Source organism: Ambystoma mexicanum, chromosome 3q (assembly GCF_040938575.1).
Source record: "Ambystoma mexicanum isolate Mex_15411 chromosome 3q, UKY_AmexF1_1, whole genome shotgun sequence".
Lineage (NCBI taxonomy): Eukaryota > Metazoa > Chordata > Amphibia > Caudata > Ambystomatidae > Ambystoma > Ambystoma mexicanum.
Window position 1 is genome coordinate 1,298,753,815 of NC_090926.1, and position 16,141 is coordinate 1,298,769,955.

General features: G+C 47.4%; 1 protein-coding gene across 4 annotated transcripts in view; it reads left to right on the forward strand.

The window, feature by feature from the left end:
• The window catches only part of TRIP10 (thyroid hormone receptor interactor 10), a 530,573-nt gene that overhangs the window by 466,787 nt on the left and 47,645 nt on the right, over positions 1-16,141 (forward strand). The gene's annotated exons all lie outside the window — the stretch shown is intronic.

A 16,141-nucleotide genomic window follows, 5' to 3' on the forward strand; every position in this document is an offset into this window, starting at 1 on the left:
CTCAAGTGTGGAACTTGTTTTGCCGTTCCTTCTCAAGAAATGAAGACTTTGATAGGAAAGCCCTTGAGCAGCTGAAACGAGGCGGTGGGCAGTGGGTTAGTGTCGTCTCTGCCAATGTGTTCTTGTTCTAGTATGGGGTGCTCTAATCTGACATTAATGAACTAGACATCTTGGTCACAAAAGGCGTGCAGACAATTTCCTAAGAAAGATCCTTGAAAATTGTTAAAATGCCTCTGTTAATTTGTTTTTATCCTTCTCTGCAAACAAAATAACTTGAAACTTTTACCATTTGAAGACACAGAAGCTCATTCTGATAAAACAAAAACTCAGGACCTCTTCACGGTCTAGTGATCAAAATGCATCTTAGCGAAGCATCAAATACTCCAGAAATCCTTTGCAGCCAGAACTGAGAGAAGAAAAAAAAAGGGAGGCTCTGGGATGGTCTTTCACTCGAGGGATATCGTAAGCTACTTGAATATGACCTTAATCTCTCCCGATCCTAGCCTAATGAAACTCGGAGGGGTCTTTGTGAGCCAAATGCATAGGCGGTCCCCTCTGAAGCACAAGAACCTGGTATGTGAGACGATGGCAAGTGTGGCCTAATCGGTTTATGGGTGGTTTCCCCAGTGTATTGTGTACGGGGTGGAGGGAGCAATTAAAGGGCTAATGTTGAAAGCTGAGTTAGGTGTTTTCTTCAGGATAAGGTAGGTTGTTACTTTCTGATCCTTAGTAGATTGTTCAAGGTGCTCCATTATACTGCCCTAGACATTTTTGGGCTTAATTTTCACTGTTGAATCCACCTTCTCTTGCCAATCCGCGGTTCCCATGGGCCTTTATCTCTCGCTCCGTTTCCCTGGGTACTTGATCCTGTGCCCTAGAGAACCTTCATCTGCACAGGATGTGGGGTGCGTGCAGCAGCCGTGTCTGGGAAGGCTTTCATCTTTCTACTTTGCTTCCATAGGCTTCAGTGGGGAACCCTATCTGTTTGCTATTGTCTGCATCCTGATCTGATTTTTTGGAGGTAGGTGAAGCCCCCAGAATTACTTCCCTTGCTTTTCGCTCACTTTTATGGGGAGACTGATCAGTCCCAAAGACTAGTAAGCGCCTGTCTCGCTTAGTGTAATTCTTGTTATTTTTAAATTGCACACATCATCTTACCTGAAGTTTGGCTCAAATAGTTTGTGTCTCTACAACACTCTTCTTTGCAAGTTTGGTGTTGCAGACACAATATGTCCAGGAGAGGCTGATAGCAGTGGATATTTTTCTACGGTTTTTCACTTTTCTCTTGTGTGCTTTTGCATTTAACTGTATAATGCCATTGTTAGGCAGAAACCTGAGCAGTTCCCTTGGGGAACACTGCAAAAGATTTACGACTACAGGTGTTGGCAGTAAACCCACTTGGTAGCAGTCTGTACCACCCAGATTTACCTGGTAGCTGTGGCTGAGCAGTCAGACTTCCCTCAAGAAGAGTTAGGCAGTATGCAAAGTATACACAATAGGCACTCAGATACAATAGCACAAGCAAACACTGACCAGAGCTTTGGTATCAAAGTATATAATTATTTATTTAAAAACACTCCAGCACTCTTATTGTAAAATATTCTAAACACACTTACTATTGTAATATATACACCCCTTTTTCCTTATCAGATAATTCACAGTAAAACACCACTTATTTTCATACAGAGGTGAGCGCTTAACTAGATGGCACTCCAATAAGTTTGTGAGAAAGGGAGGGAAAAAGACAGAATATGGAAAGGTACACCACTCTAAGGTTCAGGAACACTGTTAACAAGGCAGAAGAGCAAAAGTCACTGGTGAGCCAAAGTCCAAAGGCTGGGCCCACTCTTAGAGAGAGCAGAGCACAAATGCGCCCAAGATCACACAATTACACTAGGCTTTGAAAGTCTTGCAGAGGGTTCAATAAGAGTTTAGAGAGGCTTTAGGAAAGTTTAGCCAGGGTGTCCCAGGCTAACCCAGGTTAGAAAGCCAGGGGCTAAATCTACCCCGTACAGTCGGTAGCAAGGGAAGCCGGGCGGGACACGGTACCTTAAGTGGGAAGGATCCTCAAGCGGTGGCAGTTGTTCCTGGCAGTGGGTGCAAGTCGCGTCGTCGTCCAGGGGAAGAGAAGATCTCGACCTGGAGGAAAGATGAAGGTCGTTGCACTACCAAGGAAGAAACCAGCCGCAGAGTTTTCCGGTTAAAGGTGGTACCTTTGTTCGTGGTCGTGGTAAAACGTGGTATCCCGGTTGCCGGGGTGCTTGGCACAGGCAAGGCGCCATGAGGTACGTCGGGAAGGCAAAAAGACGGTGAAACTGGTTATCCCCACCAGTCAAAGGAAGAAGACTCTCCGGCGGGAGATCTCCTCTGTCGTTGGGAAAAGTGGTGAGACGGTCTAGCAGAGCTCCACCGGTGGTGGTGTCGTGGCAGGTCGGCTCAGCTTCTCCCTCGTCGGATTCTTAGGTCCTGTGGCGACTTCTGAAGTTCCAGTCCCCAAAGCCCTGCTTTTATGCAGAAAACCCCCATTCACTCAGCCTAGCTGTCACTCAAACATGCTAAGTGGTGAGCCGGCCGGCTCACCACTTGGGCCAATCAGGACGGAATGCGACTTGAGTTGCCGAGGCAACTCAGTCCAGGGTGCCTAAATTCCCCTCCACCCCTCCTAAGTACCCCAGACAGAGTAGCACCACTTTGGAGGGCTTCTGTGGAGAAGCCAGCCAAAAAGTGGAACACAGGGCTCGACTTGGGTTGGAGTCACAGAAGAGAACACAAACGCCATTTTAGAATCCAGTTTTGGCAAAAAATACCAACCGGAGAATTAATATTAATTAAATAAACCGGCGGTATGTTCGAGGCTACCGTAAATAATTAAATAAAGGTAGTAGCCTAAAACAATGGGAAATCCCATAGGAAAATGTTTGCGGTTGAATATAAAAAGTAGTATCCACTGCCACCAGCCAAAACTCGATCAGGGGGGACGGAGACGTGCCCCCTCGACTAACAGACCCCGGGGCAATTGAATTGCCCCAGCCAGTACGTCCACAATATGATGGTTTGTACTGGTTCTGTTCAGAATTTAAGACTAGTAAAGTCAATGGTGACTTTACATGCCCTGGGAGACAGTAGTCAGTCCCAGGGTATGGAGTCTATACTGGGGGGTCACTATGACACCCCTGTGTCACTGCACTGAGGGTGCTGTGTAACACACATCACAAAAACACATGAAGCCCTATGGAGTAAAAGACCCCATAGCATATTAAACACATCTAGATTCAAAGAAACACACTCAAATCATGCCCAAGAGTGAGGGTAAAAGAGTCTCACTCTTGGCAGGAGAAAAAAATAAACCCCAAAAATCCAGCAAAGCTGCTGGGGGACTCACTAGGTTAGGAAATTCAGCCTAAACAGAGAATTCTCCCTAACAGCCATTTAAAGTACCATATACTCTAAAATGGCCGTGCCATAAGTTTTTTTTCGCCTGTCCATTGGCCGTTTTGTTACTTGGCCTACTTCCTGCCCCCTCAGATCTGAAATTGCCATAAGAGGAAAGCCCTTTCCCGGGGAAAGTGTTGGTCTCTTTGCATGGCTGGTTGGGGGCTGGTTCTTTCTCAAACCAGACCACATCTAGGCCAAGCTATGTCTGTTGCTGGTCTGGCCAGCTAAGCTGAGAGTCGGACCTAGCGCTCTGCTATGCGACAGTGAAGCGATCGGCCACTGATTTAGAACCCAAAGGGCGTCTCCTCTCGTCTTTTTGCAGTGCCGATTATGCTCTAGCTGCAATTAGAATTATTTTGTGGGGTTAGAAGTGTATATCCTTCCCACCTCACTTGTCATAGTACTGTTAACCTGCAAACCTGTTGAGTTACGAGCTCTCTAGCTCTGCAGCTCGTCAATGACGTTGCACCTAATGCACAGAATAAGTAGGGATGGGAGAGCCGGTGTTATGGAGAATTATCAGAAATGTGCCAATTCCCTCGACCTTAGAGGCCCCCAGCAACTTTGCTCGATTTTGAGACCCCTTTTCCCACTCTCTCATGCATTTTAATGTGATTTCTGAGCTTTGTATTTCTTTTGGTTATGGAGTCTGACAAACTCCATAGTCGTCATCTTTGCATTGTGTCACACAGCACCTTAAGTGCAGTGGCACATGGAAGTCGTTCAGATTTCCCAAAGGTTTGAATACCTTCTCTGGGATGAACTGCTGTTTCCCAGATTTGTGAAGTGAAATTGACTTTACTTACATTTGTAACTTTCTAGACCCAGCACACACAATCTTACAATAGGGTGCTGGAGGGGTTACTTAGTATCCCCTTTGCTAACTTCTTATGTAACATTTTTATGTTACCCTCTCCTCGATTAATGGCCGGTGGCAGAGGTTTACTTTTACTACCGTGATGGGATTTTACCGCGGGCTGCGTTTGTAGCTACAATAAAGCACCCATGGGTGCCATTTTTGCCAAAATGGCCCGGTCTTCTTTTTTCACCATTTCTTTGTGGAAAGGTCCTTCTTGAGATTTACTCTGCGTGCCTAACCAGGTTTGTTCCCTTTGTTAGTTTTGTCTTTGGCGGGATTCACGAGTGAACCCCGACTCTGGCTCGAGTGTGTCTGACAGGGGCAGGAAGCGAGGGAGGTGCCCGAAACTCCCTGTGCTTAGTCTCCTAGGAAACAGGAATGCACTCTAAGGTGATTGGCCGGCTGGCTGTCCGGCAAGGACAGCCACCCTGCTGGGTGAATGGCAGCTAGGCTGGAATGAATGGGAGCGAGCTGCATAAAAGGCGAGGCTTTTTGGCTTGGAAGGCAGAGTCGACCACTGGATAGAGGAATCTGAAGAGAACTTGAAGCCCCCTGCTGCAACTCCTGGACCGTTGGTTTGCCCGGTGAAGCCCTGCTGCTGTGCTGAAACTCCACTTTCGTATTGACAGAGAAGCTCCTGCAAGGACGACTTCTCCCTTTGAGTTGGTGGGACAAATCAACTCCAAAGTAAGCTGCTTGGACCTCTATGCAGAGCTGGTTGAATTTTCACAGAGTTGCTGCTAGAAACAGAATAGCCAGGGAGAGGAACACCAGTTTGTGTGCATTGCGTTTAAGCTCCCCAAGAGCTCCAGGAAGATCGTCTGGACTCCCAGGAAGCAGGACTGACAGAACCCAAGCTCCCTCAACAGAGTGCAGGACCCCAGAAGCAAGGAAAGCCGATCTCAACAGCCAGGAACTGCAGTGTTGCTATTTGCGGTAGTCGTGAGAAGCTGAAACACTGAATTGCCACTTGTTTGCCGGGTGCGAGCGGGGACTGTCCCATTGCAGTGCAGGAGTGCCCAGAAGTCCTCCCTCTTGTCCCCACGACTGAGGCCCAGGAACAGTGAGGTCTGCAGAGCTGCACAGGAACAGAAGTCATCTGCTGCACTTTTTCCTCAATCCAAAGGTACTGTAAAGTCTGAGAGAACTTCTCTTGCTGTAGAGTTGCTTGCATTTTCTACTACTCACAAGTCTTACAGCTTGTGGCCCTACATTGATTCTTCTCTTTCTTCAGACTTCTAAAAACACTGTTTAAATACTTTTCTTACTTACCTGCAAAGAAGTGTTTCAGCTCATATAGACTTTTGCCCATTGACTTTGGCTTAGCCTGTTCCACTGAATAACTCTTGTTGGGGGTCCAAAAGTATTTGCCTGGTGGAGAATATTTGTGATCTCTTATATGTTCTTATAACCATTTCCCTTTAACACTGATACATTAATGTCCCCAGCACCCTAACTATTGAAGTCACCTGAGGGTGTAGGTTGTGTCTGTGGGCCATCCCAAAAGGGTACTTACTGATTTGGAAACTTGAGTGTGTGTTTTGAAATATGTTTGTGTGGTGTTTCATATTGCTCCCTTCTGAAGAAGGCTTATTCTAACTGCCTGATAAATAAATTAACAATTGTTTAATCGAGAAACCTTGTGTGTAAGAGTGTATTTGAATACTTGTCACTGTGAATCTCTGTGTAACTCCACTAGAGCTCACATTGACCCCTCCTTGAGATAAGCCTGGCTGCTCCACACGCTACCATCCTGTGTAGTGCAGACATATACCAAAGGTTGGGTTCCTATTGCCAGGAGGTCAGGGTTGTTGTAGTGCACCCAAAGGGTACTGCATACAATCTTGCCTAACAGACCGAAAGGCATAATATGAATTTAATAACACTGTTATCTATTCATACAGCATTTCACTGTATGAACGCGTCTCAGAGCTAAGAATGAGTAAAACTGTAAAAAAGGAATAGTTGATTTACACACATAACAATCCTCAAACATACTTTATAGAATGCCAAAATATTCCAATTCTAAGTCTCATCTTCTATAATCAAACCAATCTATATCGATGTTCCATGCATGGGGCTCCGATGACATGGGGCTCCGATGACATGGGGCTCCGATGACATGGGGCTCCGATGACATGGGGCTCCGATGACATGGGGCTCCGATCACATGGGGCTTTTGCAGCACAGCAAGCCCAATACAACCCACCATGGGCGTACACCATATTCTATTAACAACAACACAAAAAGCTCTGCCCGACCTTGTCCCTTCTGCTTACACCTGCTCTATCGCTGAAGCAATATTGTATACAATGACATCACCTTTCTAAAGGCAAATCCCAATATTTAAACCTCTTAATACCTATTCTAAGGCAAAGTGTGGGAACTCAAATCGCCAGTTCTCCCTCCTGACAATTGCACTAAGTATCTCACCTGGTGCTCGAACATTCTAAATGCTTTGCTGGATAAAGTCTCAACTCTCCAACAAATAAACTTAGAAAAAAACGCCTCTCTGCCTACCCACCACACGCACTTGTTCGAGTTCAGTCCAGGCACTGAATTAGAGATAACCCAAAATCATAAAAGGACTAAAACCTTAGAGATACCAAGGGGACGCAAACCTGGCCCCAGTTATCAAAGACTGTGCACCAGAACTCACCCCATTCATATCATCACTCAACACCTCCTTCTCCACCGGCATAGTACCATTCAATCTAAAAGAGCCTTAGGTACTACCACTCCTTAAGAAGCTTGCATTAGACCCAAACATCCCTACCAACTATCGCTGAATTACTACAGTCTCATTCCTACTCATAATACTGAATAGAGCAGCATACCTACAGGTCCAACAACCTCCTAGGGTTGCAGGAATCTGCATTCCGTCCAGGGCATGGTACAGAATCAGCACTCCTAGACCTAAAGATCCAAATAGACTAATTCAAAGACAACTGCAAACTAGCCCTCCTCCTTTTACGAGACCAATCAGCTGCCTTCGACCTGGTAGATCACAACATTCTCTGCCAACACCTCTCATCTGCAGGCCACTTCTCCCCCAAAGCTACAACTTGGATTTCATCCTTTGATTCAGACAGAACGATGAGTGTCTTCCACCTCTGCCTCTCCCCACTCCTGCCCAGTCATCAACGGAGTCCCGCAAGGCTCTTACATTTCAGGTGCGCTATCTAATATCTTCACAAAGCCTCTTTTCGATGACCTTCACACACTGGGTATCTCCTACACTAACCACGCGGACAACTAAATCCTCTTACCAATCTCTGGCAACTATGACACTGATTCTAACAGGTTGTGCACAGTCTTTCAAATCATACAGGCATGGATGGCACTACATTCACTATGCCTCAATGATGACAAGACCGAGTTACTCCTGATTGGTTCACAGCCTCGTCGAGACAAACTGGTTGGAGAATACAAATCCTTCATCGTTGACGGTATCACTATCACAATCTCTAAAGAAGTTAAAACCTTGGGGGTGTACCTGGACTCCTCGCTATCACTAACTATGCACGTAAACTCAATCTCCTCCTCAGCAGCCTACATTACTAAACGCATGAACTCCTGCAGACCTTTCCTCTCTGCGGACAGTTGCATTACAATTTATTGCAATGCTGTCTTTGCCGGAACCACCCCCCCATCACAAAATTACAGGTCATACAGAGTAACGCGTTGTTTATTGTTTGTTTATTAAGGAAGAATGGGTGGGAAAAACGTCTCTCTAGCCCTATTATGAAGAGGAACTTCCCTACATAGAAACTAAAGCGAAGGCTCTGTCTGCATCAGGATGTCAGTAACTGAAAAGCCGTCCTAGTATCTAAAACACCCTATCCTGACCCTCACATTCATCAACAACCAACAAAAGGTGCAAGGAAATGTCTTTGACTTGATGTTAGAAAAGACTTGCAAAAACCAAAGTGTAAGAATCACTCTGACGAAAATGTTCTCCAAGATGAACAGCCTTTGATCCACTGGGTGTTCCCCTTACCCTGAATTCCTAAATGGGATGGGACATTCTCTTTTCAGCTAACAGTTCCTTGACATCTTCACTGGACTCACAACGTTCTTGTTAACCCAAAATGTTCTGTTCAAGCAAAACGTTCTGTTACAATCTTTCTGTACTGCAAATTACCTGGTATACTCCCCTGCCAGGAATCTACACAATTTCCAACTGCCTGGTATACTCACCTGCCAGGACTACTTCCTGTATGTCACAGTTCTTAGATGTACCACAATAGCATATACCGTGTGCTCCTTGGAATATCTATTTGTGATCATATTTTTACTCAAATGTACTTGCTAAAGCTTCTCCACCATATTGGCCTCTCAAGCTTCTGTATTTTCTTTGGGTTTACCTCTGTACTTTGTCTTGTCAGCATTCAAACATTCTTACTTTGCCTGTATATTTTCTGCATCAAACATTTGTCTGATTGGTTGTTGTATCTGTAATTTGCTTTGACTGCATTCACGCAAACACTGCTGGTATATATTTCTCGTACCATTCAACCAATTTGTTGAGCGGCTGTCGGAACCCCCCAGGGTCCCAAGCTGCTTTGTGCAGACTCCCCAGCGTCTGTTGCCCGCACCCCTGCGTTATGGCTCTTTCTTCTGCCGACCAGATTCGAGTGGTGATGCTCCCTCCATACCCGGTGCGGATTAGCAGTCACACGCCAGCTCTTCTCGGCTCAGGATGAAGTCTGCTGCCACGTTGAGCGACCAAACGTCCAGGAGCTCCTACACTGTTCCCGGCGTCTGCATGGTACTTCCATCTCACACATAGCATTCCTCTTCCTATCCCAGCAGCCTTCTCTGCTCTGCCTGCTATGTGGGTGTTATTGATATTCAGGAGACCCAGCACTGATGGCAGTATCTCCCTCTGCACTGCTCGCTGCACCTCTCATCTCCATAGCGCGGTGGCCATTTTTAAATGGCCCGCTCATTGCATTTTTGGAAAAACTAGTCTGCCTGTTACACTTTGAGTTCTTGTCTCTCTGCCCAAACTCCCTTGTCGTCGTCCTCATCTCAGTACCAGAGTGCTCACGATTTTCTCACAGGCCCATCGAGAGAAACAGGTGTTATGTGTGAGTTATGAGTGAGTGAAAGGTGGGGGCCTGACTAGACTGACAATAGGCCATCAAGACGTCATCTATCAGAATGTCTTCCTCATGGGGGAAGGGAGGGGTACACTGTGTCTCCTTCAATGAAGTCATGACATCTCCCCGTTAGTTGTCTCCTCCCATTTGCTCCTCCCTCATGAAACCACCCCCAATGTCAGGATCAGGTAGCGGCTGCCGTCCCCTGGTCGCATGGGAGGAGGTCACTGCCGGGAAATCCGCTATGGCTCCATTGGATTCATCGCATCACCCGGTCTCAGCCAGCCCCTATATGGGGGCTGCCATGGTATTTCTAGGGTTTATGGTGGAAAGTCCCTTACCATCTACACAGCTGTCATCTGTTGGGCAGGACCACAGCTTTTACTTTTACTTATTCTAACGTGGAAGTAAGTCAGTTCCTTCCCTCATATGTGTGGTATAGGTAAATACCCTGAAGGGTACCTTCCTTTTAGACCGGTGCCCTTATCAAGTTGCTTCTAAAGCATCTTTGCCGTTTTATCAAGGACTCTAGGTCATGTTTTTGTTTTGGTACTGGCTCTCCAGACAGATTGCCGTATAATTCCTTTAACAATGGAAAATAAAATGGATTTGATTTTACGACCTACTAGTGTAGTTAAGCACATAGGATTATTGTACTGACCTGCTTAAAATTCATATATTTGGATGCATGTATGAATAAACAAGCTGTTTAAAACTGCTAAGCTCTTTGCAATAATAAATGGTTACATGATAAACACACTTCTCACTAAGTGGCTGCTTTGTAATCTGAGGCTATTATAGGTCTTTAAGAGCTTAAAGCGCTTTGAGTATACTTCTGCTGTTTGAAGTACAATGGTATCTATTCTAAGTACGCCATGATGCAGTATGGGCTGCATGTTTTACTACGCTGGCATAGAGGCAGTACATTCTAACCGAAGCCTTGTCAGGCGATTGCTCGTGGCCGATTATGAGGGGAATTCTGGCTCGGTTCAAGTAAATCCTGCATTAAACAATGCCAGATCATCCAGAATAACACTGTTAGAACTATTACCGGGAAGTCCAAGCGCGAGCACATCACCCATGACCGAATAGGCCTTCACTGGCTCGGCATTGAGGAACGTATTAAATTCAAATCCCTGACACTTGTCCACCGCTGTCTTTTTGGCACGGCTCCTACATACCTAGAGAAGGAATTTCTTTGGTACGAACCAAGCCGCTGTCTTAGATCAGCAAAAAAAGGGCTACTCAAAGTTAGCCACACCAGAGTCAAAGCTACTGGACTCGGGAGAGCCTTCCCCACCAAAGCTATTGCACTCTGGAACGAGCTTCCTGAGAAACTCAGATTAGAGAGTAGCTACTCGCTATCTAGGAAGCAGCTGAAAACTCTACTCTTTCGATAATTCGCTACATATTCAGCATGGACTCCTTTGAGTCCCCTGTCCTCCTTTTTCATGTTGTCCTGTGATCTGTCCTATTGTGTTGTTGTCGCGCCCTGATGCTTGAGAGCTTCGGCGCGTTATAAATATATAAATAAAAATGAAATGGGGTTAGAGAGAATTCTCATTTCTGTGCGTATTCCCTTCAACCTTAGAGACCCCCAGATCTTATGCTGGATTTAGGACTTTTTAATTTCAACCCTGGAGTGAGTGAGGGACCTTTTTCTAACTCTCTCATGTGTTTGTACCTGATTTGGATTTTGGGTTTTCACTGTTTCTGGAGTCTGACAAACTCCATAGGCATCTGCTTTTTTATGGTGACACACAGCACCTCCAGTGCAGTGTCACAGAGAAATCCTTTAGATTTCTCATAAGGTTTAAATACCTCTTCTTGGGTGAACTACTGTTCCCAAGAATAGTAAAGTGAAATTGACTTTACTTACCTTTTCTCTTTGTATCTTATGTGGAGTGCTGGGGGGTTACCAAGTAGCCCCATATCCTACATTCTCATGCAACCCTTTGATGTTACACTCACTACTTTAAATGGCTGGTGGCAGTGGTTTACTTTTTTCTACCATTGTGCTTTTCTACCGCAGGCTGAACCCTCAACTGCAGTACAGCACCCATGGGTGACCATTTTGTCAAAATGGCTCCCGTCTTCTTTTTTTGCCATTTTCTGTTTGTGATGTCTTTCTTGGGTTTTACTATGTGCGTTGAGACAGGTTTGAGCCCTTTGTTTGTCTTGCCTTTGGCGGGCTTCAGCCCTGGATGCTGCCCCTGGCTACATAGTGTCTGAAAGGACAGGATGCGAGGGAGGGTCCCGGAAATCCTCTGTCCTTTGTCTCAAGGAATGCCTGAATGCAACTATTCTTCATTGGCTGGCTGACTGTCCTTTCAAGACAGCCACCCTGCTGTCTGATTGACAGCCTAGGCTGTGCATGAATGGGAGAAACCTGCCTAAAAGGTGAGGGTTTTTTCGACTACAGGCAGAGTCGACCACTGGGAGAAGCACCTGATGAAGAAACCATGATCGAAGCTTGCTGCATCCTTGAATTGCCCGGTGAAGCCCTACTGCTGTGCTGAACTCCTTTTTACCCTTCTTGAGATAGTGAGACCAACATATACATTCCACTGATAGCTACCCACCTTTTACACAGATAAATCGTGGGACTGGCCCCAGTGTGCACTATGCACATCTTTATTACTTACATTAAACAGAAGTACTTGAGATAGGCCTGGCTGCTCAGTTACACTACCAACTAGTGCAGTACAGACCTATACCAAAAGGTGGGTTACCTAATACCAAGCAGATAAGTATTGCATAGTCTCACAACGTGTGACTGCACCAATACTTGCCTAACAAATGGTATCTCATGTGTTGCTTCTCCATGCAGGGGTAGAATGTGTGAAATCCCATGTCACAAGTGTTTTCCTGGGGTGGGGATGTCTGGAAGTCCTTTCAAATCTGCTTCCATGAGTTTGTGGTGACCAGCACTGAGACTGGCCAGTAAATGTGTGTATTTGGGTGCAATTGAAGGTTGGGGTGAGCCCCAATCCACCGGTTTAGAGATGACAGTAGCGATGACTTTGTCTTTCGTTAGTTTTCGTTCCTGAAGCACCAGGCAAGAGGTCTAACTTATGGATGGTGACTGAAGCTCTTCACCAGCTTCTCCTGACCACGTGAAAGCCTGACTGCACAGTGTGAGGGATCAGAAGTGTGAGGTGGACCATGTATTGAGGTTTTCTTAACAAATGCCATTTTATTAGAATGTAAGGTTGGATGAACGCCTCACTATCCGTAACCTGGCGAGGATTTCCCTGCCTAAAATGAACTAAAGCAAACACTCGAATAAACGATATCTGTCCCTCTCACTTAAACATACAATAAATATCCAAGTAAATACATGGCAGTTCAAAACAATAATAGATTTACCAAAGTCTGTCTTCACAACCTGGCCGAACTTCCTGCCCCAGATTTCAAACGTGATTCTGCTTTCCAGTTCAAGAAAAGAACACAAGGAAGTCCAAGTCCGCAACAAAGTTCCATTCTCCAGCATGGGGTCTGGCATGGATTCACATGCTCATGAATATTTCACTTTCACTTACAAACTGTCTTTCTCCTAAAAACCAATCACTGAGCTCTGGGTCATACTGCCCCCAGCCAGTGACTGCCTTCTCCCTAAGCCCCTCCTCTGGCAGCCATCTTCAGATTTTTACTGCACGTTCAAGTGTTGGGAGTCCTCGTGTTTAGCTCCGAGAGCTTTTCTATGTTTTCATGCTTTTTCGATAAAAAGTATCTATTTTTGTCAAATAGAGCCTGTATGCTCTTTTGCTCCTTTGCCCGGCAAGCAGGGATCCGTTTGTCGGCATCTTTCAACGCCCCTCAAGGGAAAGAATCGTAAAGGGTTTCATTGAAGATTCCAGAAGGCCATTGGGCCTACACTGCATGCTGGACCATGTCAGAGGAGATGGAGGGAGGCTCCTTCTTCAAGCTCTGCTCCAGCAGAGGATTGAGGAACGTGTTTGTGGACGACAAACACTCCCAGCGCCTCTGTCTCCATCCGGACCTCACGGAAGCGGATTGTGAAATCTGTCTTGGTTTCTCCAAGCGCACCGTCAAGGACCGTCGCAGTAGGTTGGCGGCGTGGCTCAACGCCAAGGCCTCTACCCCATGCAGTAAGCAGGGGCATGCCTCACCCAGGATCGGCTGGTCCGACCAGCAGGCTTCTAAGTCCTTTGAGGGCGTTCCACCTGTGTGGGCCCAAAACAAAACCAAGCACTGCAAGTCCGTTTCCGTCGGGGTCGCCGTGCAAGCGGGTCCCACGACGAACAGGGCGCACGCTCATCTTCACCATCTGCCTCCATTACAAGTCATCGCTCCAGCTCCTTCTTGAAGAGGAAGTCGGCTAACCCCAGGAAGCTGCGGGAGAAGCCGGAGAAGGCCAAGGCAGAGGGAAAGGTGTCCGCCCCGGCCCCTGAAGGCCCAGGTGGTCCAGGCAAAGTCATCCTCGATGATCGAGCTGGTGGTGGCCGCCCTCTGGAAGGCGAAAGGGTCTGCGCCCAGAGTGCCCCCCTCACCCCCAACCCCCTGAAGCGGGAGGGCTCGGCCAAGCCGGTGGATAAAACGCTGGGGAAGACGCCATTCCTAAGCCTGAGACCGACCCCTCAGGACGCAAAAAGGAGTGTCTGAGGGGGGAGTGGAGGCCTCAACCGTGCTCCAGGGCACGGATATTTCTTCCTCGGATGCGTAGGGCCTGGTGTCTGTTCACACGGTCCCGGACGACGTGGGGAATATCGACAGCGGCGGAAACGCTGAGGGGGATGATGACTAGGATGGCAGGAATGCCGGCGACGTGGGCGCTGGGTCCAGCAAGCCCTACCCCCCTGACGCCTACATGGGATGTATAGCTGAACAGCCTTTCAACTCTCCACACACTGGTGTCGAAGATCCAGAAGAGGATTCCAACATCTCCCCCGGCCCGGGTGGCACCGGGTACGCCGCCGGCAAAGAAGAGAAAACAGCACCCTACGCCTCCTCATCAACCGCCACACGTGCCCTCCCCCCAATACGTGGACGGACACAGCGACTACGGGCGCGGACGACGACAGCAGCATTTCTCCGCGACCGAGGGCTTCTCCTGGGTATCACCGGTCAGGCCCTGGCTTGGCTGAACTCTTTCCTTTCTGATCGACCCTCCCAGGTCCAACTTGGGTCCTTCCTTTCCTCTATCTCACTTTCTACATGTGGTGTTCCCCAGGGGTCTAACCTCTCTCCCTGGCTGTTCAACCAATACCTGGCACTCCTTGCCCACCGCATTGCCGCTCTCTGCTCCAACTTTCAATGCTATGCGGATGACACTCGGCTCCGTTTTCAGGCTTTCCTCTGCCACCTCTTCTGCTGCTCTCATCTCTGACTGTCTTTCAGCTATCCAGGAGTGGTGTGCCTCCAGTGATCTCTGCCTTAATGCCAGTAAGACAGAGATTCTCCTCATCGGCACACCTACACCCTCCTTCCATGTCACTCTCTGGCCAGCCTCCCTTGGCCCTCTTCCTGCGCCCACCTGTGAAGCTAAAAACCACCGGGTTATCTTCAACTCCACACTCTCCTTTTCTCCTCACATCTCTGATGTCTCTAAGAAGTCACACTACCAGCTGCACCTCCTCAGAGGTATTCTTCCTTTCCTCTCCTTCCCCCAGAAGCTTACTGTTTCTAGAGCTCTGGTTCCCTCCAGGCTGGACTACTGCAGCAACCTCTTTCTAAATCTGCCTGCTTCTACTCGCCGCCCTCAGCAACTCATCCAGAACAGGACTACGAGACTTGTCCTTGGCCTCAATCCCTGGGATCGGATCTCTCCAGCCCTGAAATCCCTTCATTGGCTCCCAGTGGCTGCAAGGATTCAATTCCTTTCTGGGTCCTGGGTCCCAAATACCTTCAACTTTCCCTCCGTGAATACTTTCCTATTCGAGCTCTTCGCTCCTGCACCTCCAACTCCCTCCGGGTTAGTCGCTTCTTCAAGCAACGAGTTGGGGGTAGATCTCTTTCCTCGGCTGGGGTCTCCCACTGGAACAGCCTCCCTGCCTCTCTGAAACTTGAGGAGAACCATCTCTGGTTCCGGAAGCACCTCAAGACCTTCCTATTTGATTCTGCCTTCGCTCTCCCTCTACCCTGCAGATCTCTTCTGCTTCGGCACAGTGCACCTGGTTGCCCTCTGATTCCGGGCCCAGGTCCATGCCCACCCAGCCACTCACACGCACTGCCCCAGGTTTTAGGGAGAATTCTCTGTTTAGGCTGAATTTCCTAACCTAGTGAGTCTCCCAGCAGCTTTGCTGGATTTTTGGGGTTTATTTTTTCTCCTGCCAAGAGTGAGACTATTTTACCCTCACTCTTGGGCATGATTTGAGTGTGTTGCTTTGAATCTAGATGTGTTTAATGGGCATGGGGTGTTTTACTCCATAGGGCTGCATGTGTTTTTGTGATGTGTGTTACACAGCACCCTCAGTGCGGTGACACAGGGGTGTCATAGTGACCCCCCAGTATAGACTCCATACCCTGGGATTGACTGTCTCCCAGGGCATGTAAAGTCACCATTGATTTTACTAGTCTTAAATTCTGAACAGAACCAGTACAAACCATCATATTGTGGATGTACTGGCTGGGGCAATTCAATTGCCCCGGGGTCTGTTAGTCGAGGGGGCACGTCTCCGTCCCCCCTGATCGAGTTTTGGCTGGTGGCAGTGGATACTACTTTTTATATTCAACCGCAAATATTTTCCTATGGGATTTCCCATTGTTTTAGGCTACTATC